Consider the following 23,354-nt stretch of genomic DNA (forward strand, 5'->3'; position numbering starts at 1 on the left):
TTGAATAATTTGTATTAGTGCATAACACTTGAAACTTTCGAGTGCCAAGAGGTTTTGCACTTTTGAATTCAAATTAAGATGATGTATTACTTCAAATACAGCACTTGTAGTTTTTCTTCATCTTACTCAAACCTGCATCATTAGCAAAGTGTTAATCAATTCTTGTTGTCTCCTTTCTGCTGTTATTTTCGACTTCAAGTAATGTCGCAAATTAACTAAGTGACTTTTATTTGTTGGGTAGTAATCTTGTTCTTATTTTTGTCTTTGATGTTCTTTTCACAGAACCACAGGCGTTTAATATAATTGTATTGTAAGCATATAAATGACAATGTTGATTCCGAAAACTTAGCAGTTAATTTAACGAATTCCGAAACTATTTTGACAGAGACAGACCTCATTAATATGATATATATCACAATAAAACAAGAAAACAATTTTCAGAGAATAAGTAAATGACAATAAAGAGACATTCCTTGATATATTAGATTTTCATTTAAATATAACGAAAAATCAATTATTTGCGGCTTTACTTCCATCGGCTAGTATTTCATGAATTTTATGACGAATTGATATGAATACATCTTTATACATTGAAACGAGTCAAAAATTAAAAAAAAAAAAATCAAATGTGTGGTTCGAAGTACTGATTATATTAGCATTAACGGTACCAATTGTTTTGAACTAGATGTGCATTTCAACAATAAATGTTTCTTCAGTGATGCTCGGGGTCAAACTATTTGAAAATCCAAGATTTATTAAAAAATGAAAAGCTCATAAACCAAAAAGGACAAAAAGTATACTTGAAAATGATATAGCTAAAGCTGCTACTAAAATTCAAAAACAAAAACAAATTTCAGAAATTAATTTCGGATTAACATTATAACAATAATACTAATGGCAATGCTAAATGCGACCACAAACATAGCTGTACTCTGTGGATCATTAGTTTGTAAAAAGCAACATCTATGTACAAGAGACTCATGCTAGGAAACATTCATAAAATGTATGCAGCATATAAGTTGTATGCTTTATGCATGGTATCACAGACAACCTCCCGAAGTCAATTAATCACACAAAAAAAATTACATCAGTGGTAATGTTGGGTAAACACATTAGCCTTTATTTGTAATTAGATTAGGCTACTGTTTAATTAAATATAATTGTTTTATCAGTCACATATATCTGTTTTGCATGTTTATCAATTACCTGGTTTTGCTAATGAACCATTCAAATCTCATTGCTAAACTGAATCTCAGAAAATAAAAATAAAATAATTTGCTTTTAGCTTTGACAAGTATTTCTATACGGACACGAAATGATGAAACCCTGATAACAGAAACGACAACAAAGTGTACTTTAAGAGCAGGATAATTAATATTGTGTAAATTGTTTCAGGGAAAGCGTTATGACAAGGAAATTTGAAAAAAGCGAATTTCACAAGCCGCAATTCAGCTGTTACATATCACTTGCTATTCAGGAATTGAATCTATTTGTCATAAAAGTTTGTTTGATTTGTTTTTCATTTGGAAAAAATACGTCTCCTACTAAGTTGTTATTGAAACATTATATTTATTTAATTAAAGTGTAACTTCATGACAATACACTCTACAATGTCTGCAATCAACGTTAATAACGCTCACTAAAGTGCAAGCAACAAATGTATTTTACAGTATTTTAATATTATTTCAAAAATTTCAAAACACAAAAATGTTTTCCTTCAAAACATGATAATAATTTATTAAAAAAATTTTAAGTTATATTTATCTATTTTATAAAGTACTTTGAACAGGGTTTCTTCGGCTGTGAAGTACATGTTATATTATCCGTGTTCAGCTTTTTTTTTTATCGATTTCCGAAAATAAGGAAATATTTTAGTTAGAGCACACATACAGCATTTATTACGTCAACAGAATCACACAAACCCTGGAACCTGTAATCTTGAAATTTTCAGATTTTTTATTAGATGAGGGTCTGGGTGGGAGGGGGTGTCCTTCATTTCTGTATTCTTTATTTTTTAGGCCATTTTTCTCTATACTTTATACTTTATTTGTTTGGACCATTTTATCTATTCTTTATATTTTTTGCCCATTATTCTCTATTCTGTAAACCCCCATCCACACCCTCTTAGATGGTCTGAAAAAACCAAAACAAACTAGAAAGTGTTGTGTATACTCATGTAAAAGCTAATCTGACAGCAAATTAAACTTCTTTTCCGATCGATGTCTCGTACGGACCTCGTGTCCATTCCTCGTCGAAGTCATTAATTAACAACCATATAATAAAGAATGACAGACAATCGCAGAAATCGACAATCAAATAATTAATCTTACAAACAAGCTAAAACATAGCTTAACCTTTCATTTCTTACCAGATTAATATGCCAATATTGCCATATGTACATTTAAAATGCAACTGAATACAAAAATACACCAGCACACGATCTGAAAACATTCTTTGTAAAGATTTGATGCGTTACTATGAAACATTAATTTTCAATAAAACTTGTAAACTATTAACGTATATAAATTAACAAGTTACGTGAAATGTTTATGAACAAAGAATGTCGTTAAATCTAATATATTATTATCATGAAAGTACTCAAATGTCCCAGGTTTTGATTTTTTTAATAATCGATATTGAAAATTAATTCGATGTAAAAGAGGATACATTAAATATAATATATCTGACATAACTATCATTTATCTTTACATTTTAAAACTGATTTTAATGGACGGTTGAAAAGCAAAACTGTACGAAAAATGTGCTGATATCGTTTTCCCCCGGAAATTTAATGTCTTTTATGACTTGTATTCATGATAGGCATTATGATAATTCCTGCAACATGGTATTCACATCGCTTATAGTATTTAATACAGTAAGTCAAGAGATTTTTTCAAATACATTTGTTACACTTCTATACAAAAGAAAATTGCATTCTGAGAAATCACTTGATAAGTATGAACTTGAAAAGGTTATCAATTTAACGTTGTATAGGAAGACCTTTCAATATTGCTTTTCTCTGTACTAACATTGATTTCATATGCAATAGTTTACTAAACAAGTTATGTGTTGCTGTCTGTCGATATTATTTTTTTGCGCATTGCACAGTTATGCTTTTGTTTATCTGCTAATGATGTCTGAATAATTTCATTGAAGGTATAGATATGGATATTATCGCCTTGAAAAAAAAACATTGTCTATTTTTATAGAAATTGGACATGGAACTAGCTTTCAATATCTGCGAGAACTTTGAATTCTGTACTTTGTCTTTTCGTTGGTTTTTGTGTGTTCAGTACTGATCTGATGACAAAAGCCCTTTCCAACCAATCATTAATTTTACAGTATGATGATGTACTGTTACACAACAGTTTTATGTAATGGAGTGGGGAAGGAAGTTGTTTTGTGTGCCTTTTGCAAAGCATTTTGTTTACTCCTAATACAATGAAAATTTATATCAATCTTACAAACTGTAAATGCTACCTCTATTTTGTTATAATACAATTATAGCCTTTCTATGAAGTCGATACGAGGTTATATCGACATAAGCGAAGAATATGGACTGAGGACGAAGTCCGAGGTCGATATGCTTCACTATATGTCGATATAACATCGTTTTGACCTCAACCAAATGCTACAATTGTTATATTATTAATCATCAACTATTGCATTAACAGTTTTTTTAGAATGTATTTTTAGTAACATGCTGTATGCCCTGTGCAATATGCTGTTTTTGACCAAAGAAAAGCTAAACACAACAGTACTGGCATGCAATCTGAGTAAATACAAATGTACATGTGATCAAGTTTTAACGAATCACAAACCCTTGAAAATATTCGATTAATAATATTATATATTATCATTTCATGGTCTGGAGTTATGGGCCTTTTACGCCTAATGAAGGAGGGCGGGTTAAGGCGCAACTGCTTAATATGTTCATGTGGCGTTGTATTAGAGAGTATTTTCATTATTTGAAATCAATATTACCATACAAGAAAAAGAAAAATTATCTTGACAAATTGCAGTTCCAGTTTAATCATGCAGAAATCGAAATCAGTTAAATCAGAATAAATTCATCATCTTTAATTTATAGAACTATGATTTTTATAGTTTTTAATGAAAAGGACATTACGTCTGTTAAACAGCCTTCGTATTGTCATTAGGGCACGGATCTTCGATTTAATAGTCCAATTCAGTTATAAAGTGTTCCATAAATTTTCTCTGTTCACTGAGCAATGTGGTTGAAAAACTGAATTCGTTTAGTTAATGTAGCATATAGCATATGAAATGTTCGAAATAACTTTTATTGTTTTCCAGTAACTGTATTCTGTGGAAATATTTATAGTCGGTTACCAAAATAGAAACGTAGAATTGGTTGAGAGAGCTTTGTTGTATGTCCCATGCGGGTCCCTGATCAAATAGTAAATATATACTGTTCTATTCTAATAGAATCTTTAGGACGGCCCTGATCATTTCTAGATTTATATGCTCATATCATAAACAATAAACAAAAAGTGATCAGAATAAAACAGAAGAAAGTTACGAAAGCAATTTCCCCCAAATTACAAAGTTGGCATTTATGGTAAATGACTAAGGAGTAGGTTCACGAAGGGTAACAAATGGCCATAAATTTCTATTTGTAATGTTCAGTAATCAGAATACACATCTGATGAAAAATATGGAAATATATGGAAACTAAAGAATCAACACGCCTTGATTAAATCAATCAGTAATTGTGATGTCATTGTGATGTCATAAATGTGTACTACTAATATGATAGGAAAGAAAACGAAATTTTGTGCTAAATAGTTTTAAAAAGTAAGAGGATACTAAGCGGAACAACAAAAATTATCAGTCGAAGAAGGATAGATAATACCTTTTTTCCTAGAATGTGACTTACCGAATTAGACTTATCCCCGGGCTTGTACTTTCATGAACAACACGACGGGGTCCACATGTGGAGGAGACTCTGTTTACCCTCCCGGAGCACCTGAGATAACTTCCGGTTTTTGGTGGGGTTCATGTTGCTCAGTCTTTATTTTTTTAATTTGTTGGTCTTTTGGTCGTTTTCCGTTTTTACCATGTCGTTGTCAGTTTGTCTTCGGTGTGTGAGTTTGAATGTCCCTTTGGTATCTTTCGTCTCTCGTCTATATTGCAAAAAGAAATAAGCTTAAAGAAAAACGAGGGTCCACAAAACACTACAGAAAACTTAAGATTGGTCAATACGAACTCCGCTGAAAAATGGGGTTAATTGGGTGATCAGCAAAGGTAAGCAGTCTCTTTATCTCAATTAGTGTCATCCGTCGTGTTAGTCTAATTTATACACGATAAGTTATAATCGACAACAAGGCATCATGCAATGGTAGTTACGTGGTAGATACTGTTCATTAAAAACCCTACCAAGTATATGTAAATCATCTTTATACATGACCAAGTGTGAAAAAGAGGTGTAATGTACCAAATGGTGAATAAAAACTCATAAGTTGGAAAGAGACCGACAAAATCATGACAAGGAACGAGTACGAATAACAGTCTTCAAAATATATACATACAATACTTAAGACTGAGCAATACGAACCCCACAAAAACCAGGTGTGTTCTCAGGTGCTCAAATGAAGAAAGTGTGGACGAAACAAACAGTTCTTTCATGACAAGATCATTATTGTCAGAAAAAACATAGACATTAGAATAAAAAATACTACCTTTAAAAGCAAAAGCAACCAGAACCTTACATAACAGACATATTATGTTTGAACTCGTGTACCTTAGAAAGAGACGAGTTCCTGCTCCATCTTTTGTCCGTAGAGTTGCCCATTACAAGTAAAATTACGCTAAAAGCTCGTCTTCAGTGACATATTATTATAAAAAAGACAAAAAAGGAAGGACAAGTGATGAAAAGCAAAAAAATGTCCATTAAAGTCGAGTTCACACTGAAGCTTAAACAAGTTCGAAACCAGTTTTGTTAAATTTAAGTTAAATTTCGAACATTCATTATAAAAAGACAATCCGTTAATTTTGAGACACTTTAATACCATAATAATATTATTAACGCTGTCTCTTTGTAAATGACATATATATTGTAAAATAATTTCTATCTGTATCCCATTGGACAAAAATCCATAACAGATATCCTAGGTGAAATGATGTGTAAAACATCACTTGAAGACAAAAGTACAAAGCCATTAAAATAAGTTTATTGTACATTTTTCGTCCTACACTTAACCTTTCAACCGGAAAATGCTTAACAGTTTAATTTTTGTACATACTGTAAATTACAATACAAATGTCTAGATTGAAAGGAAGACAATACTGAATGATAATATGATATACATGATGTGTATTTCCGATTTTTTCCGAGTTCTAATCGGCCGAGTTTTAATTTTTTGCGTTCTCTGCTGTTTACACGTGCGCAAGTCTTTGTGATTGTACAAAATGTATGATGATCTTTGTTATTATTTTATTTTCTAATATTACAAGATATTGATAGTGATACAGTTGCTTTGCGTCACTATTAAAACATATTTCCTGAAATATAGAGATGCAAGGAGGCGCACACGAAAAGTGTTGAAAAGTAAACGACTATAAAACGTAAGCAATATGTCAATTGAAACAGAATCGTTTGTGCGGGCGTAGAGCTTTGTTGTGGAAACAACATGAAGCATACATATAACTCATATTTTTATTTACAATAATGATAAATTAACCTCCTTAATATGTTAATGTTGACACGTACTTGCTGTCTATGATAGCTTAATGTACTACAGAATCATGCAGTGTCTAGACAGTTCTGTTAATCTGAGATATGTGGATATAAATTTGAAGTGTAAATACCATCATATTTGTAAAGATCAATGACGTAAACATAGGTCTTCTAACGCTCATTTCTTGTTGACCGTGTATTTCATTAGACAGAAGTTTATTGGAAACATTACCAGGAACCGAGATTAAACTTACTGAGAAAAAAACCCAACGTAGCACATGGCTTATTTAACTTTTATGTATAGATATATATTTAGACTTTTTTGCAATTAAAACATTTAAATTGTAATTTTAAAAGCACATTTAACAATGTGAATGAAAAGAATTATCTCTTCAGATTACTAGCATGTACTAGCTGAAAAACATGGAGAAAGGTAAATAAAAAAGTTTAATTCTTAAATACTGCTGCTTGCATATATACATTTTTATCAGCAGTAATTACTGTAGCTGTCATTATCTTATTTAAATACAGTAATATATAAAAAAATAAACATATATCTGTACATAAGACAAGAATCAAATTAAGAAAAGAACGTAAAAAAAATCCCCAAAAACCAAGTGTACCTTTTATATTATTGTCGCTTTATTTGTGGATTAAAGAGACGGTGAAAATAAACGCATCATTGATACCAGGTTTATAATTTTGTACGCCAGACGACGCACGTTTCGTCTACATAAGACACACCAGTGATGCTCGAATCAAAAAAGTTAAAAAGGCCAAATAAAGTACGAAGTTGAAGAGCATCCTGAAAGGTTTTAACAAATACAGAATGATATATTTATCTATTCCTGAGGTAGAAAATCCGTATTGTTTGAAAAATTCTAAGTTTTTTAAACAGTTAATTTATAAGTATAACCACATCAATGATAATTCATGTCAACACTGAAGTGCTGACTACTGGGATGGCGAAAAAGACAGATAGAAAAATATCGATATTTTAAAACAGTGACGAAAATAGGTTTATAAATAATAAAATAATAAACCTTAACAAATAAATTCTGTTTTCTTTTAAACTTTTAGACTTTTCCCGATTTATTAACATGAAAGCATCTTCATTCCTATATGAAAATAAACATTTACATCTGATAATATTTAAAGACTTACCTCTTGCTCTGTAATTGCAGAAACTTTTCACTTTTAACTAAAATAAATGGTAAACATTTGTTTATTTTGCACTGATGGCCATTTCATAACCTCTAATTAAAGTAGGAAGCCTCTAAACCTCTTGATGTCATTTCTTTATCGATGTCATTGCTCCGTTCAACAAATAAAAGTTTCCTAATGCTTTCACAGATATCCAATCAAAACGTTTCCTTGGAGCTGTTGATTACCCCATTTTAACAAAGTCATAACTTATTTAATATTCATAGTTTATAAGTATACAATATATAACTATCGGAAAAGAAAGATCTAAGAAATTATAGTTAATGCTGAAACTGTACTATCGTGTACTAGTAGATTGGTAATTATTGGAAACTAGAAAAACGATGTCAAACCAAATATTACAGTCAATGTTATTTATACAGCAGGGATCAAAACTTGATACCTCGAATAACCCAATGTCTCATACTAATTATTCTCTATGTTTGCTATACGTCAGCCAGTAAAATTAATTATAATTATCTTGATCTTATTACATGGGGAACTATGTCCACAGTTAATAACCATCTGATAATACAAGATAGGTTTTAGTATATTTAAATTACAAAAATATATTAGTTAAATCAAAGGAAGAAACAAAATGATGCCACGTTACCTGTTTTATTGGAATGTTTAATGCATACGGAAACATATGTGTAACAGAAAAGTTTTATTAAATCAAACAGACGATGATAATTGCGATAACTGTCTTAAAGATGGAACTTAACGCATAAAAGCTAACTAATTAGACATGTAGAATCTTTTGATACTAAAAGCGCTTCAACTTAAGAAAATGTTTACAATCATACCTTGCAATTTTTGTATAAAAATATAATTTTTCTACTTCTTTAGGCTAAATATTGCAGGTTGCAGTTACTTCCAAACTTGATGTATTCGCTTGTTTAACATTTATGGTTTATGCAAGTTTCCTGTTAATGTGGAGTAAAAAGAAGTTATCAGTAGAAATTATTTTTATAATTTGAATCTTAACTTCTTTTGATAATTGCATGAACCAAGAACTGAGATTTAAACCACCCTGTAAATTTCATTTCGTTGTGAAGTAATAGTAAGAGCGGGTTTGAGATTAGTTAAAATTGTGTGAACCAGTTCCAAAATTTAAGTTCATCTGTCAGAGGGTCAGTATCAGTTATAGACATCCCTCTGTTCTTGTCGTTGATTCTGTAAATATTATGAACATCGTCCCTAAAATCACTTGGTCGATTTTTATCAAACGCTAAAACTGTCATGCCTAGGGTATTTGATTTCAAACTTGTCACTAGTTTTCCGATGATTAATCAATATGGCAGTATTTATCAAAATATAACACCGGGTGTAAACATGCGTATCTGTTCTCGTGATAGCTTTCGTATCAGACGTGTAATATTCTTATATTCTGTAAAAGTGACACTTTCTCTTTTCAGTTTTCAAATTTCAGCTGTTTTATTGAGATATTTGATATACAATATAAAATTATACAAATAGTAAAACATAATAAATTACAATACACAATGAATTTTCTTTTGAGTGACTTTTTCTTGACTTACATGTCATTACGACAAGAGGGACTAGACCAAGTGTACACATTTTTTTTTAAATTCAAGTTAAATTTTTATACAACCTACGAGATAGTGTGCTAATAGTTGGTATTGATTTTTACTTTAAGAGTAATTACACGTTACTTATAAATTTATTCTTATTATAAATTAAGTGCAATATGCTGGATTGCTGTTTTGACTCGATTGGCAATTCTTATTTCGAAGTTGTCAATTTTGTATAGTGTATAAGATTGATTCTGATAAACTTAACTGTGATTTAATCCAGTCGAATCACACAAAGATAATAAATTAAATTTATTATACTAACTATCTACCAATCATATAAGACAATCCTGCAAACCATGTCCAATGGAGTTCTATGTACCCAATTGACACCAACGATCTCCATAGTAGAACAAAAACAATTGACTAAATTGCACTTCCTTTGTAAGAGCAGTACAGTCAAACCAACACATGCTTATTTTTTAAAAGGTCAAGACCAATTGCCTCAATTGATTCAATTAATTTCAATGGTACATTTGGTTGAACTAATACAATTACTGTCTTGTTAAATCAGTCAAAGGAATGTATGCTTCTTACCAGGTATAATATAGTTTAATTGATTCAATTGATTTCTTTAGTACAATTTATTATTTTAACTTAACTGTACTCCCCTGTCAAGTTAGTCAAACTTTACTAGCTGTTTTGATAGTTTAATATTTCTAATTTGTACTTTTTGCACATTAGTAAACTACTGTTGCCTTTAATTTAACAACAAAGTACAATGCATTGAAATGACCTAATGCTATATCGTAACACCTCCCGTTAAGTGTGTCGCTCAGTCCTTAGTTTTCTATGTAGTGTTTTATAGACTGTTTGTATTTTTGTCGTTTTCTAGTATATTGCCTTGGTTATTTTTCAGTTTTTGATCGACGTATGAATTTCGTCTCTTTGGCATCATCTGCCTTCTCTTTATATACATAACTTGATTTGCTAGCATCTTTCTAACCTGGTATTACAGAGTTGTTTGATTCGGTACAATTGATTCAATTTAAACAAATTAACACAATTCTACAAATGTGCAAGTGTTTCTCGTTTTTTTATATAGATTAGACTGTTGGTTTTCCTGTTTGAATTGTTTTAAACTAGTCATTTTGGAGCCCTTTATAGCTTGCTGTTCGATGTGAGCCAAGGCTCCGTGTTGAAGGCCGTATACTTTGACCTATAATTGTTTCCTTTTTACACATTGTGACTTAGATGGAGAGTTGTCTTATTGGCACTCATACCACATCTTCTTATTTCTAATTATTCAAATAACAAACCTTTCTCACCTAGTTTGATAGATTCAATTGACTTTAATTGTACCGCCCATGTCACGTCAATTAGACCAGCCGACTTTTACCCATTCAATTAACTAACCTATCTCACCTGGTTTGATGGATTTCATTTGACTTGATCGATTCAATGGACTTTACTTGTACCGCCCATGTCACGTCAATTAAACCAGCCGATTCTTCCCATTTGACCAATCATTCAATTACCTAACCTTTTTTACCTGGTTGATGGATTTCATTTGACTTCATTGATTCAATTGACTTAATTGTACTACCCATGTCACGTCAATTAAACCAGCCGATTCCTCCCATTTGTCCAATCATTCAAATAATTAACCTTTCTTACCTGGTTTGATAGATTTCATTTGAATTTATGGATTCAATTGGCTTAATTGTACATATCTCGTCAGTTAAACCAGCCGATGCTTCACATTTGGTTTGACTGGTTTCACAATAAAGCGTTATTGAAATATTGCATGATACAAATGGTTTGACAATGGATTCAATCAACTGAATCGACATCTTTTATTACTTAATCAATGAAACAAACCAACCTTTCTTACTTGATATAATAAAGTTCAACTAATACAACTGATCTGCTCAGTAAAATAAATTCAATTTTCTCAATTGCATTGACCGTGTCAAATCAGGCAAACCGGCATATCATTCTTATTTGGTTTACTGCCTTGACAGCTGATTTTATCTGAAATATTTCATACTGCATATGGTTTTGTCCGTATGCTTAAACCATTAAATGTCTTATGATATATTCAAAACACATGGTGTAATAAACATATTTACTGGATTGATCTGCCCCCTCCTCGAATCAGAACTTATCTTTCTTACCTGCTATAATTGAGTTATGTTAACACAATTGATCGTATTAGGAAACATCCATAAATAAACTAAACTCCACTCTTATCATTTGAATTCAGTCGGACCAGGCAATCTTTTTTTATTTGACTGACTAGTTTGGTTGTTTTTACAATTGAAAGCAATTGAATCAATTGAATCAATTAATTGTATTTCTTATCACGATTTCCTTGATAGAGGGTTGCTGCTCACAAAGAATCTTTTAAATTTCCAAGTGGTGAAGTTGCAATCATTCCTTCGTAAGTTTTACGGACGACATCACGAGTTGGTTGACTGTTATGGAATATCCGTTTCACAGATGATAGCGGATTTGTTCCTAATGTCGTAACCACAATCCCGTCCCCCTTTTCACGAATGTGCCCTACCGAATTAGACTTATTACCGGGTTTGTACTAACATGAGCAACACGACGGGTGCCACATGTGGAGCAGAATCTGCTTATCCTTCCGGAACACCTGAGATCATCCCCAGTTTTTGGTGGGGTTCGTGTTTCTCAGTCTTTAAATTAGTTTTTAATGTTGTGTTTTGTGTACTTTTGTTTGTCTGTTTGTCTTTTTCTTAATTAGCCATGGCGTTTTTCGACTTATGAGTTTGAAGGTCTCTCTGGTATCTTTCGCCTCTCTTTTAAACACGCTGAAATAATTTATAATACAAATAATTATTAGAGTTTAATTGGTTCTTTTGAACCCATCAGTATATTTTATTGACCAATTTTTAGCTCACCTGGCCAGAAGGGCCAAGTGAGCTTTTCTCATCACTTGGCGTCCGTCGTCGTCGTCGTCGTCGTCGTCGTCGTCCGTCGTCGTTAGCTTTTTACAAAAATCTTCTCCTCTGAAACCAATGGGCCAATTTTAACCAAACTTAGCCACAATCATCATTAGGGTATCTACCTTAAAAAAAGTGTCCGATGACCCTGCCAACCAACCAAGATGGCCGCGATGGCTAAAAATAGAACATAGGGGTAAAATGTAGATTTTGGCTTATATCTCTGAAACCAAAGCATTTAGAGTAAATCTTACAGATTAAAACTGATTATCAGGTCAAGATCTATCTGCCCTGAAATTTTCAGACGAATCGGACAACCTGTTGTTGGGTTGCTGCCCCTGAATTGGTAATTTTAAGGAAATTTTGCAGTTTTTAGTTATTATCTTGAATATTATTATAGATAGAGATAAACTGTAAAGGCAATAATGTTCAGCAAAGTAAGATCTACAATAAGTTGTCATGACCAAAATTGTCAGTCGACCCCTTTAGGAGTTATTGCCCTTAATAGTCAATTTTTAACATTTTTTTGTAAATTTTTGTAATCTTTTACAAAAATCTTCTTCTCTAAAACTACTGAGACAAATTTAACCATACTTGGCCATAATCATTATTAGAGTATCTAGTTTTGTCCGTTGACCCCGCCTTCCAACCATCATGGCCGACTTGGTTAAAAATAGAACATAGGGGTAAAATGCAGTTTTTGGTTTATATCTCTGAAACTAAATCATTTAGAGCAAATCTGACAGGTGGCAAAAATGTTCATCAGATTTAGATTTATCTGCCATGAAATTTGCAGACGAATCCGACAACCCGTTGTTCGGTTGATGCCCCTGAGTTAGTAATTTTACAAAAATTTTGCAGTTTTTTGTTATCATCTTAGATATCATATTAATATCTAATATCTAATACTATTAATTATGATTTTAACCTTATTTTACATGATTTCTAAAGCATCAGTAAATACAGGTGAGCGACACAGGCTCTAGTTTAGGCCTCTGTCAAATCAGCATATCATTTATACATGTAACAATATGGTTAAATGGATTCAACTGATACAATTGGGCAAATATCCCCAATGCGAATCAAAATGAGGTACTCAATTTTAATATGTAAACAAAAAATATATGACCGGTGATAATAGACATATTGCTGTTTTTAACAAATAACTAGGCCTTATCAGTTGTCCTGATTTCAATAGCAGAGAAACATAGAATAAAGGTTTAAAAACTATAGAATTATTAAACGTTTTAAAGAAGTGAATTTACATAGAATTTTTTGTATGTGAAAATAGGGACTGCTAACATTAAGAAGCAGCATCACAAAGGATTTTTTGCGGGGTTTGTAAAATTGCAGAAAAATTGAATCGTAACTACAATGTGAAAATGTCCCAGCTTCAGAATGAGCCATCATACATATCCGAGTTTATAATATGAACAGAGGAATTGAAGAACAAATAATGTTACCATTATCGTCTGCGTGAAACTAATTGCGCACATTGACCCACATGATTCGACTGATCACCATAAAATGCACTAACCTAAGAAAATGTAAAACAATAAATAAAAAAAACCCAACGAACTGTTTTATTAAAAAATGAACGAAAATCAATTTTAGCAGACAGCAAAAGAGAGGCGAAAGATACCAGAGGGACGTTCAAACTAATAAAACGAAAATAAACTGACAACGCCATGGCTAAAAAAGGGAAAAGACCAACAGACAAACAGACAAACAGACAAACAAAAGACCAACAGACAAACAAAAGTACACAAAACACAACATAGAGAACTAAAGACTGAGCAACACTAGCCCCACCAAAAACTTGGGGTGATCTCAGCTGCTCCGGAAGGGTGAGCAGATCCTGCTCCACACATGGCACCCGTCGTGTTGCTCATGTTTGTACAAATCTGGTAATAAGTCAAATTTAGTAGGTCACATTCGTGAAAAGGGAAGAGATTGTGTAGTTAGGACATTAGGAACATATCTGCTATCATCTGTGAAACGGATATTACATATGGGTCAACCAACTCGTGATGGCGTCCATAAAATTTACGAAGGGATGATTTCAACTTCACCACTTGTACTCTTGGTTTAACAGCTTCCTTGTGAGCAGCAATCCTCTATCAAGGAAATCATGATAGGAAATACAAGCCCTGGAATATCGTATCAACTGGGAGATATATACTCGGTATGCAGGCGCTGCTGGAATGTTGCTACATAGAAATGGAAAGTTCACAATTGGGAAGCTGAAATCATTTTTTTTTGTCGTAAAGTTTTGTTTTCAACCGACCCTCATTGTCAATTTCTAGATGTAAGTCAAGATATGGGGCAGATTTAACTGTATCTGTTGTATCCTTTATCTCAAGTTCGATTGGTTAGATGCGTTCAACATAGTCACCAAATTTGAATTATTTAGTGAGAGAACATCATCTATATAGCGGAAAGTAAAGTTAAAAGATACTGCTAACTTCTTATCTTTCTTCCTAAGAATTTCCTGTATGAAGTCAGCCTCATATGAATAAAGGAACAAGTCGGCAAGAAGAGGAGCACAGTTGGTTCCCATGGGAATGGCGATTGTTTGTTGAAAAACACGCCCTCCAAAGTAACAAACATGTTGTCAATCAAGAAATTAAGGAGCTTGATAATGTCAGTTTCACAGAATTTTTGGTTTGAATCAGAGTGATTTTTTTACAAAATAGGATTTATCCCTCACTAACGACAACCAATGGATTGCATGGAAATGGCTTGGGACAAGCATATAAAAAAGAGACGGGGTTCAACATGTTTGAAAGAACCAAACCCTCTCCTAACATTAGACAGTTGTGAAACAACACACGATAACAAACTGTAACACTCAGTTATTTTATTAGATCGGTTTTAGCATAAACTACAGGCCCTAAAGAACCGGTGTCGCTCACCTAGGTCTATGTGCATCTTCAACAATGGATACCCTCCATCTTCGTGGACTAGAATAAAATTCATGACAACAATCTCTTCTTTGTTGATCTCGTATTGCTTTTTGAAGTTTCTATCTATCTAATATAGCTTTTCAGATAGTAGGCAACAACGCAAAAAAGGTACAAATCGTTATTATAGAGAACAATAAGGAGGCATCAGACGATTCAAACCATGTTGAATTGTTTGCAGATCTTGTCTTGCTGATCATTTTTCCTTATTTTAGTTTCTACCTATCTATTATAGTTTTTTAGATATAATTCAAAAACGCAAAAAATTGGCCAGAACCATCATTAATGGGCAATAACTCCAATAAGTGGTCGTCAGATGATGTCAACTATTCGACTTATTTGTGGATATTGTCTTGCTGATTATTTTCGCCTATTTAAATTTCTATCTATCTATAATACTTTTTCAGATATTAGGCAAACATGCAAAAAATTTGTAAAAATTGTCATTTAAGGGCAATAACTCAAATAAGGGGTCATCAGACGATTTCAACCGTGTTGACTCATTTTACCCCTATGTTCTATTTTAGCCATGTCGGCCATCTTGGTTGGCAGGCGGGGTCATCGGACACATTTTTAAAACTAGATACCCTAATGTTGGTTATGGCTAAGTTTGGTTAAATTTGGATCAGTAGTTTCAGAGAAGAAGATTTTTGTAAAATTTAACGACGACGGACGACGACGACGGACGACAGACGCCAAGCAATGAGTTAAACTCACTTGGCCATTCGGGCCAGGTGAGCTAAAAATAATAATAAAACAAGAATCAAAAATACGGGTTCAATTCAATCCTAATCCACGCAGTATTCCAGTTGCCAACACAAGTAAATAACTTGATGTTCAGTGGTTGTCGTTTGTTGATGTGGTTCATAAGTGTTTCTCGTTTCTCTTTTTTGTATATAGATTGGACCGTTGGTTTTCCTGTTTGAATGGTTTTACACTAGTCATTTTTGGGCCCTTGATAGCTTACTGCTCGGTGTGAGCCAAAGCTCCGTGTTGAAGGCCGTACTTTGACCTATAGTGGTTTACTTTTACAAATTGTGACTTGGATGGAGAGTTGTCTCATTGGCACTCATACCACATCTTCTTATATCTATTTGATGTCTAATTGATTTTCAAATGTGTCCCTCTTGATTAAAGATTTAGGTGTGTAAGATATTTATGTTGACTCCAAGGTAATCTAATGAAGTATATGTATTGTATTGTGTATGGTCAAGCTTGGTGCCTCACTTTTTTTTTACAAACGTCTTCAAACAAACAAACAATATTAAGGTGAAACAAATATGTATTAATTTGGATCTTAACAATAACAATTTGATCAAAACCATGACGAATTTATAGACACTCAACTGAACCATGTCAATCGTTTAACAAAACCATATCTATTTCGATATTTTGCTTATCCTAAATTCATTTCTTAAAAACAAGAATTTCAATGTAGATAGTTTGACTTACAATATAGATTCAAACATCTTATTTGCTTTTTATTTGCTCATTTGAAAGAACTGAGGCAATCGTCCTGGGAAGTAACATAACTTTACCATGACCATATGAGCCTAACTATAACCAAATCACTGTACTAAACGCTCCTCGATATGACGATGTTCCTAACCGTGGACATGTATAAAATAGATATTTATCTTTATAGCTATCTTATATCCGCAGATTGAATTGTTGTTCTGTTAAAGTGTATGTGGACAATAAAAGTACTGATAACATGATATAGCCTGTTGTATAGTTTTGTTTGCTTCCGTTTTCTAAAATGCAAACGACATTTAAAATGTCCCATCTTAAGTTTTGTTCAGAGTTTGAAAAAAATATTGCGTCAGAACATTTATTACTAGTAGCAAAACAACATTATAAAATAAATTGAGAAAAAATCTCCACTCAATCATCAAATATCACGAGAATAATAAATTAAATCGAAGTAATAGACCTGTGACCTATACAAATAACAACGTTAATATATTGTTTTGGCCAAAGCGTTTCGTTCATGCACCGAGAATCGAAAAAAACCTGCATAAGACTTGTAATATAAGCATGTGACTATGACACAAAGGTTTCGGAATAAAAATTAATCACAACCACTGGCATTCAATAAACGATATAAGTCTCCGTGATATACGGCTACTTTCAGCACAAGTAGAACCGGTCTTAATCAATGCTTAGTTTTGAATGTGTTTACACAAACGTATTTCACTTACTCACTGATGACTTTTTGAAATACTGTACTTACAGGATCAGCCGTCTTAATCAAATCTATTCGGAAAAATATCTGTTGTATTCTTATGATACTAGCGATAGAAGTATCTAAACAGCAAGCACATCACAAAGATCTACTTGTGTCCAAAATACTATGAAACATCTTGATTATCATTGCAACCATTTTCCCCTTAATTGCCACGCCACTTAAAAATGTAAAAACGATTAAAAATAAAACTTGGATCTCGAGCTTTATTTGTTTCACATGTAACAGTAGATTACTGAGTTTTCTTAAATCTTAAATACTGGACTATCTTGTTTCCTGTTTGGGTGTGGAAGAAAGCCGCAGTTTATTCTTAATGGAACATCATCGTGTATGTATTCCCGCTATACACGACAACGAATTAGATACGACCTGTTGATTATAGGACCTTATAAAATAGAAACATGTCTTCATTTGCCTTGAGCTGATTGTTTCCAAATAGCATATTTTTTCTCAGTTAAAAACCACTTTTAAATGTATGCTACTTATATAGTAACTTTTGTAAATTTTCCGTGAATATAAGATGACTATTTTAAGCATTTTCGCAAAAAAACCAAAACGCGTTCAGTTTTGTGCGTTTTTATCTGACCTTACGGTATTTAATACCATCAAATAATGTCGATTTTTGATCAAAGAAGAAAGGTTCAGCTAATTGATTTTCAAAAGCGTCCCTCTTGATAAAAGATTTAGGTGTGTAAGGTATTTATGGCTGCCTCCAAGGTAATCGAACGAAGTATATGTATTGTATTGTGTATGGTCAAGCTTGATGCCTCACTCTTGTTTCTTAATCACTGAATGTACGATATCGCAAAAAATCTGAAGCAGCTGACAACGTTTGTTTACCTTCATATATATTATTTATCACGTGACATATATATTAGTAGTCGTTAGCGAAGGAAATTGCAGCTCTGCCAGGAAGGAATTTTATGCGTTGGAAATTATCTTATAAGTTACTAAAATTTGGGTTGATTTTACCGGAAATTCTATTTTTACCATGAAAGTTTACAGCAAAAGAATTATTTAAGTTTACTTAGATTATTAAGTCTAAACCTCCTGATTGCACCTGTACTAGTTCCCAATTCACATATAATCCGGCTGGCCACGTTATTACCGGAGATCTCAACATTGTCAATAACACTTCCCTGCGAAATTTGTTATCCAAAGGTCCGAAATATCGTGAGCCTAAATCCATCAATTGAAAATACAACTTCATAATACTGATGGATTCAGTCGAGGATTATGCCAGGCAATGGGCTAAACGCGAGAAAAAAGACGTAGATACTCTTTCCGAATGGATTAAGGCTGTGAGGTCGTTGATACAAATCCGAATTTAGAAACTAAATGGGTCTATCAATACCCATGCTACGTCAATTTTTAAAGACCCAAATGTTGCAAAACACTTGTCCTACCTCCATGACAAATATGTTGTTGTCCCCGCAGATAAAGCCATAAACAACATCGTTTTTGTGTGTAAATATCATTACATAAACAGCTTGATAAATGAATTAGGTATTGACAATTCATTTGGAAACTCAACAAATACCCTCACGACACTTACCAAAGAGGAAATCCTGGATATTCATAGGTCTGTTCTATGTTCCTTTGGAATTTCAACCAAAGATGAAGAACTGGATCTTCCATCACTGTATTGGATACCTAAACTACATAAGTGTCCTTACAAACAACGGTATATTGCTGGGTCTTCCATATGCTCCACGAAAACCTCTTTCTAAATTATTAACATCTATTTTATCAACAATCAAATCTGGGCTCCAAACTTATTGTGAAACTGCCTATTCTAGAGGTGGCGTGAATCAGATGTGGATACTAAAAAATTCCAAAGGTCTTTTAGAGTACATACAATCTAAGACTCTCTCATCTTGCAATAGTATTAAAACATTTGCATTTCTACACTTTACACAAGTATTCCCCATTCCAAACTAAAAGACAAATTGAAAGAGTTAGTATTACTTTGTTTCATTAAAAAGAATGGCGAACGTAGATACAAGTATCTTGTCTTGGGGAGGGATAAATCCTACTTTGTAAAGATTCACTCTGATTCAAATAAAAAATTCTCTGAAACTGACATTATCAAGATGCTTGATTTCTTGATTGACAACATATTTGTTACTTTTGGAGGACGTGTTTTTCATAGACTGTCGGAATTCCAATGGGAACCAGTTGTGCCCTCTTCTTGCCGACTTGTTTCTTTATTATTATGAGGCTGACTTCATACAGGAACTTCATAGGAAGAAAGATAAGAAGTTAACAATATCCTTTAACTTTACGTTCCGCTTTATAGATGATTTTCTCTCACTAAATAATACAAAATTTGGTGACTATGTTGAACGAATCTATCCCATCGAACTAGAAATAAAGGATACTACAGATACAGTTAAGTCTGCCTCATATCTTGACTTACATCTAGAAGTTGACAATGAGGGTCTGTTGAAAACAAAACTTTACGACAAAAGAGATGATTTCAGCTTCCCAATTGTGAACTTTCCAATTTTATGTAGCAACATTCCAGCAGCGCCTGCATACCGAGTATATATCTCCCAGTTGATACGATATTCCAGGGCTTGTATTTCCTATCATGATTTCCTTGATAGAGGATTGCTGCTCACAAGGAAGCTATTAAACCAAGAGTTCCAAATGGTGAAGTTGAAATCATCCCTTCGTAAATTTTACGGACGCCATCACGAGTTGGTTGACCGTTATGGAATAATCGTTTCACAGATGATATCGGATATGTTCCTTGTGTCGTAACTACAATACCCTTCCCTTTTCACGAATGTGACCTACCGAATTAGACTATTTACCGGATTTGTAATAACATAAGCAACACGACGGGTGCCACATGTGGAGCAGGATCTGCTTTCCCTTTCGGAGCACCTGAGATCACCTTAGTTTTTGGTGGGGTTCGTGTTGCTTAGTCTTTAGTTTTCTCTATGTTGTGTCATCTGTACTATTATTTGTCTGTTATTCTTTTTATTTTTGGCCATGGTGTTGTCAGTTTGTTTTTGATCTATGAGTTTGACTGTCCCTCTGGTATCTTTCGTCTCTCTTTTATTGAGTCTTGAGTGTTGCAACATGGTTTCTCGGAATCAACAGCTTTCAAAAATTCTTTCTCACTTGATTTTTTTGTTATCGTACTCAGACTCAGAATTCAACCAATCACAATACTCCTAGTGCCGAGTAAAATTTTTCAGGTCTTTTGCAGTAAATCTTTCTTACCAAATCTATCTTACACATAATATTCATTTTATCTTCTTTCATGAATAACAAATTTTCTTATACTTGCATGGGTAATTCTACTTTGTACTCCATCGTCTTCTAAAATAATAAATGTAAAATAAAACAAAACACACAAACAGAGAACGTAGTGCAGAAAAATCAAGTTTTGTTAAAGACATATATTAGTCTATGTAGCCGGAACAATTCTGCTGAGGATTCATTAGAGATGTTGCCTTAAATAGCTTATGGTGTGGTAAGTATGTGTATTGATCCTACGTCTTTAATTATAAGAAAAATATGTGTACTGGACTGGTAGCCAGAACTCAGAAATAAATACTATTTATGTAGAAATATATAAATTCTAAATATTGGTATACACTAATTCAAAATGTTTCAAATCAGATTTATGAGTTTCTCATTATAAATAAGAGATTTTTATATGTACCCAATGTTATTTTCTAATTTTTTTTTATTTTGGGTGATTTTCGCGGAAAATCGTTTAAAGACGTAAGATGCTTGTCATTTTAAAATGCTGTAAAATACGATTTGATTGGCCTTTATTATGTGCCATCAGCATGATGACGCGTAATGGAATGTAAAAAAAGCAAAATGGAAGCCGGAAAAGGGGTTTTCTAAATTCCAGAAATGTTTTCAGGCATTCGAAAGTGTTATGGACAATATGCATTGTTGTATAATTCATGACTATTATAATGTAAATATATCTTTACAAATCTTCATTTATTTAGAATTGTAAAAAAACGTATTCTGTATACGCTAGTATTATCAAAGTGATGTCATAGCGCAGTTTATTCATGTGATAAGTACAATCAAAATGTCCGGCCGATCTGAAAAGATTACGGTATGATACCTGAATTTTTCTCAAAATATTTTTTGGCACAATTTATACAGTTTTCCTACAAATAAACACGGAAAACGTGTGTTTTATGTATTCTTTTATAATGCATAGAAATAAAGGCTGATTAATAATTTTAAAAATATGATAATATCGGAGCTTTACAAAACCGCTTGGTAAGAATCTGCAAACTATTCTTTTTACACGTAATTTAAATCTTCAATGAAGATGTGAAATGAAATAATTCAGCTTCACTAATTTTTGCAATATTTTTAGCTTTAAAAGCAACAATGCTTAACAATTATTTCATAGTCAAAGATTCTACAATCGACGTTGTAAAAAAACTGTTAGAAAATACAAAATAACGGATTTTCTGCTTTAAAAAAATACATTCATTGTCTTGAAATATTCCTTTTACTCAAGCGTAATAGATGTTTCCTGTCACACTTGTAGTGTGTACTGGAATCTGTATCATGCGTTTTTTCTCCAACCAGTGCGTTATCTTTATATTTGTCGGACTTCACTTCATCAAACATCACCAAAACACTTCAATACTGAGACATATTTTATACAAGAAAACATTAGTTAAACAAATATCTCATAAGCAAATATACGGTATTAATATCTTATCTTGCCCTGCAGCTGATCGTTTGATTAAATTAAGCTTCCAAGTACTGTTCTTGTTTTAATTTTCTGTTTTGAAAGTAAAAACAACAACAACATCTTCTTTTTTTTAACGGTTAATCCTTTTCATTCAATTATCAATTAAATCAATATAAGCTGTTTTCGTCCATTTTAATCAATCAATGACTTTTTCTCGGATCTAATGTAGGCCATCTACCGTATTATCGTCTTTTATGAATACAACACTCCTTTGGAAATCCAAGATTGACGTCGATTGTTGTTTATTGTTAACCCAATAAAAAATTTTCACAGTGCCATCTCTATATGGTCAAGGAAATTAAACTTTTGTAAGTTCACCTGTCCTATTGAATAAATACAATAGCTATTGTTCTCTGTGTAGTTTATTCTCTGGGACCTTTACATTTCTTCTAAGAGAAATCTATCACTCATTGATTAATTTACCTGACTCATGAATTTTTTTTCTTATATATAGACAAAAATACTTTCTTTATACTCATAAACTGCCTGTGATGATATATTTATTTAAAATTGATAATATATTATCAATCTTTTCAATATAAACACTGATTTAATCATAAAAATTTGATTTCCAACAAACGTTTAAGTAATGTTCCTATTGAAATTTGCTTTTTATTGTTTTTATTTAGTTATAGAATACATTTAAGTAGGTCTTAATTTGAACATCATAAATTTCAAGTTTTTATTTGTCAAACACACAAAAAAACAAATTCTAAAGTTTTGTCAGAAATCAACTTTTATTAATGTTTACTGTTAACATTCAACAAATTGAAAATATCTTATTAATATTGAATAAATACAACATCACATGCAGTTTTGAGCATAAAACATGTATTTTCGTCTATTTAGAAGATTTATTTTTACTCAGGTAAATTAGTCAGTGAGTGATAGATTTCTCTTAGAAGAAATTTAAAGGTCCCAGAGAATAAACTACACAGAGAACAATAGCTATTGTATTTATTCAATATGACAGGTGAACTTACAAAAGTTTA

At 32.4% G+C, this 23,354-nt stretch overlaps 1 protein-coding gene across 1 annotated transcript in view; it reads right to left on the bottom strand.

The window, feature by feature from the left end:
- The window catches only part of LOC127734242 (arg8-vasotocin receptor-like), a 46,192-nt gene extending 38,087 nt beyond the window's left edge, over positions 1 to 8,105 (bottom strand). Inside the window, exon 1 of the mRNA XM_052244018.1 lies at positions 7,862 to 8,105. The gene's annotated coding sequence lies outside the window, so the exon portion shown is untranslated. The remainder of the gene's footprint in view (positions 1 to 7,861) is intronic.
- Positions 8,106 to 23,354: the final 15,249 nt, after the last annotated feature.

Source organism: Mytilus californianus, unplaced genomic scaffold (genome assembly GCF_021869535.1).
Source record: "Mytilus californianus isolate M0D057914Y unplaced genomic scaffold, xbMytCali1.0.p SCAF_3, whole genome shotgun sequence".
Taxonomy (NCBI): Eukaryota; Metazoa; Mollusca; class Bivalvia; order Mytilida; family Mytilidae; genus Mytilus; species Mytilus californianus.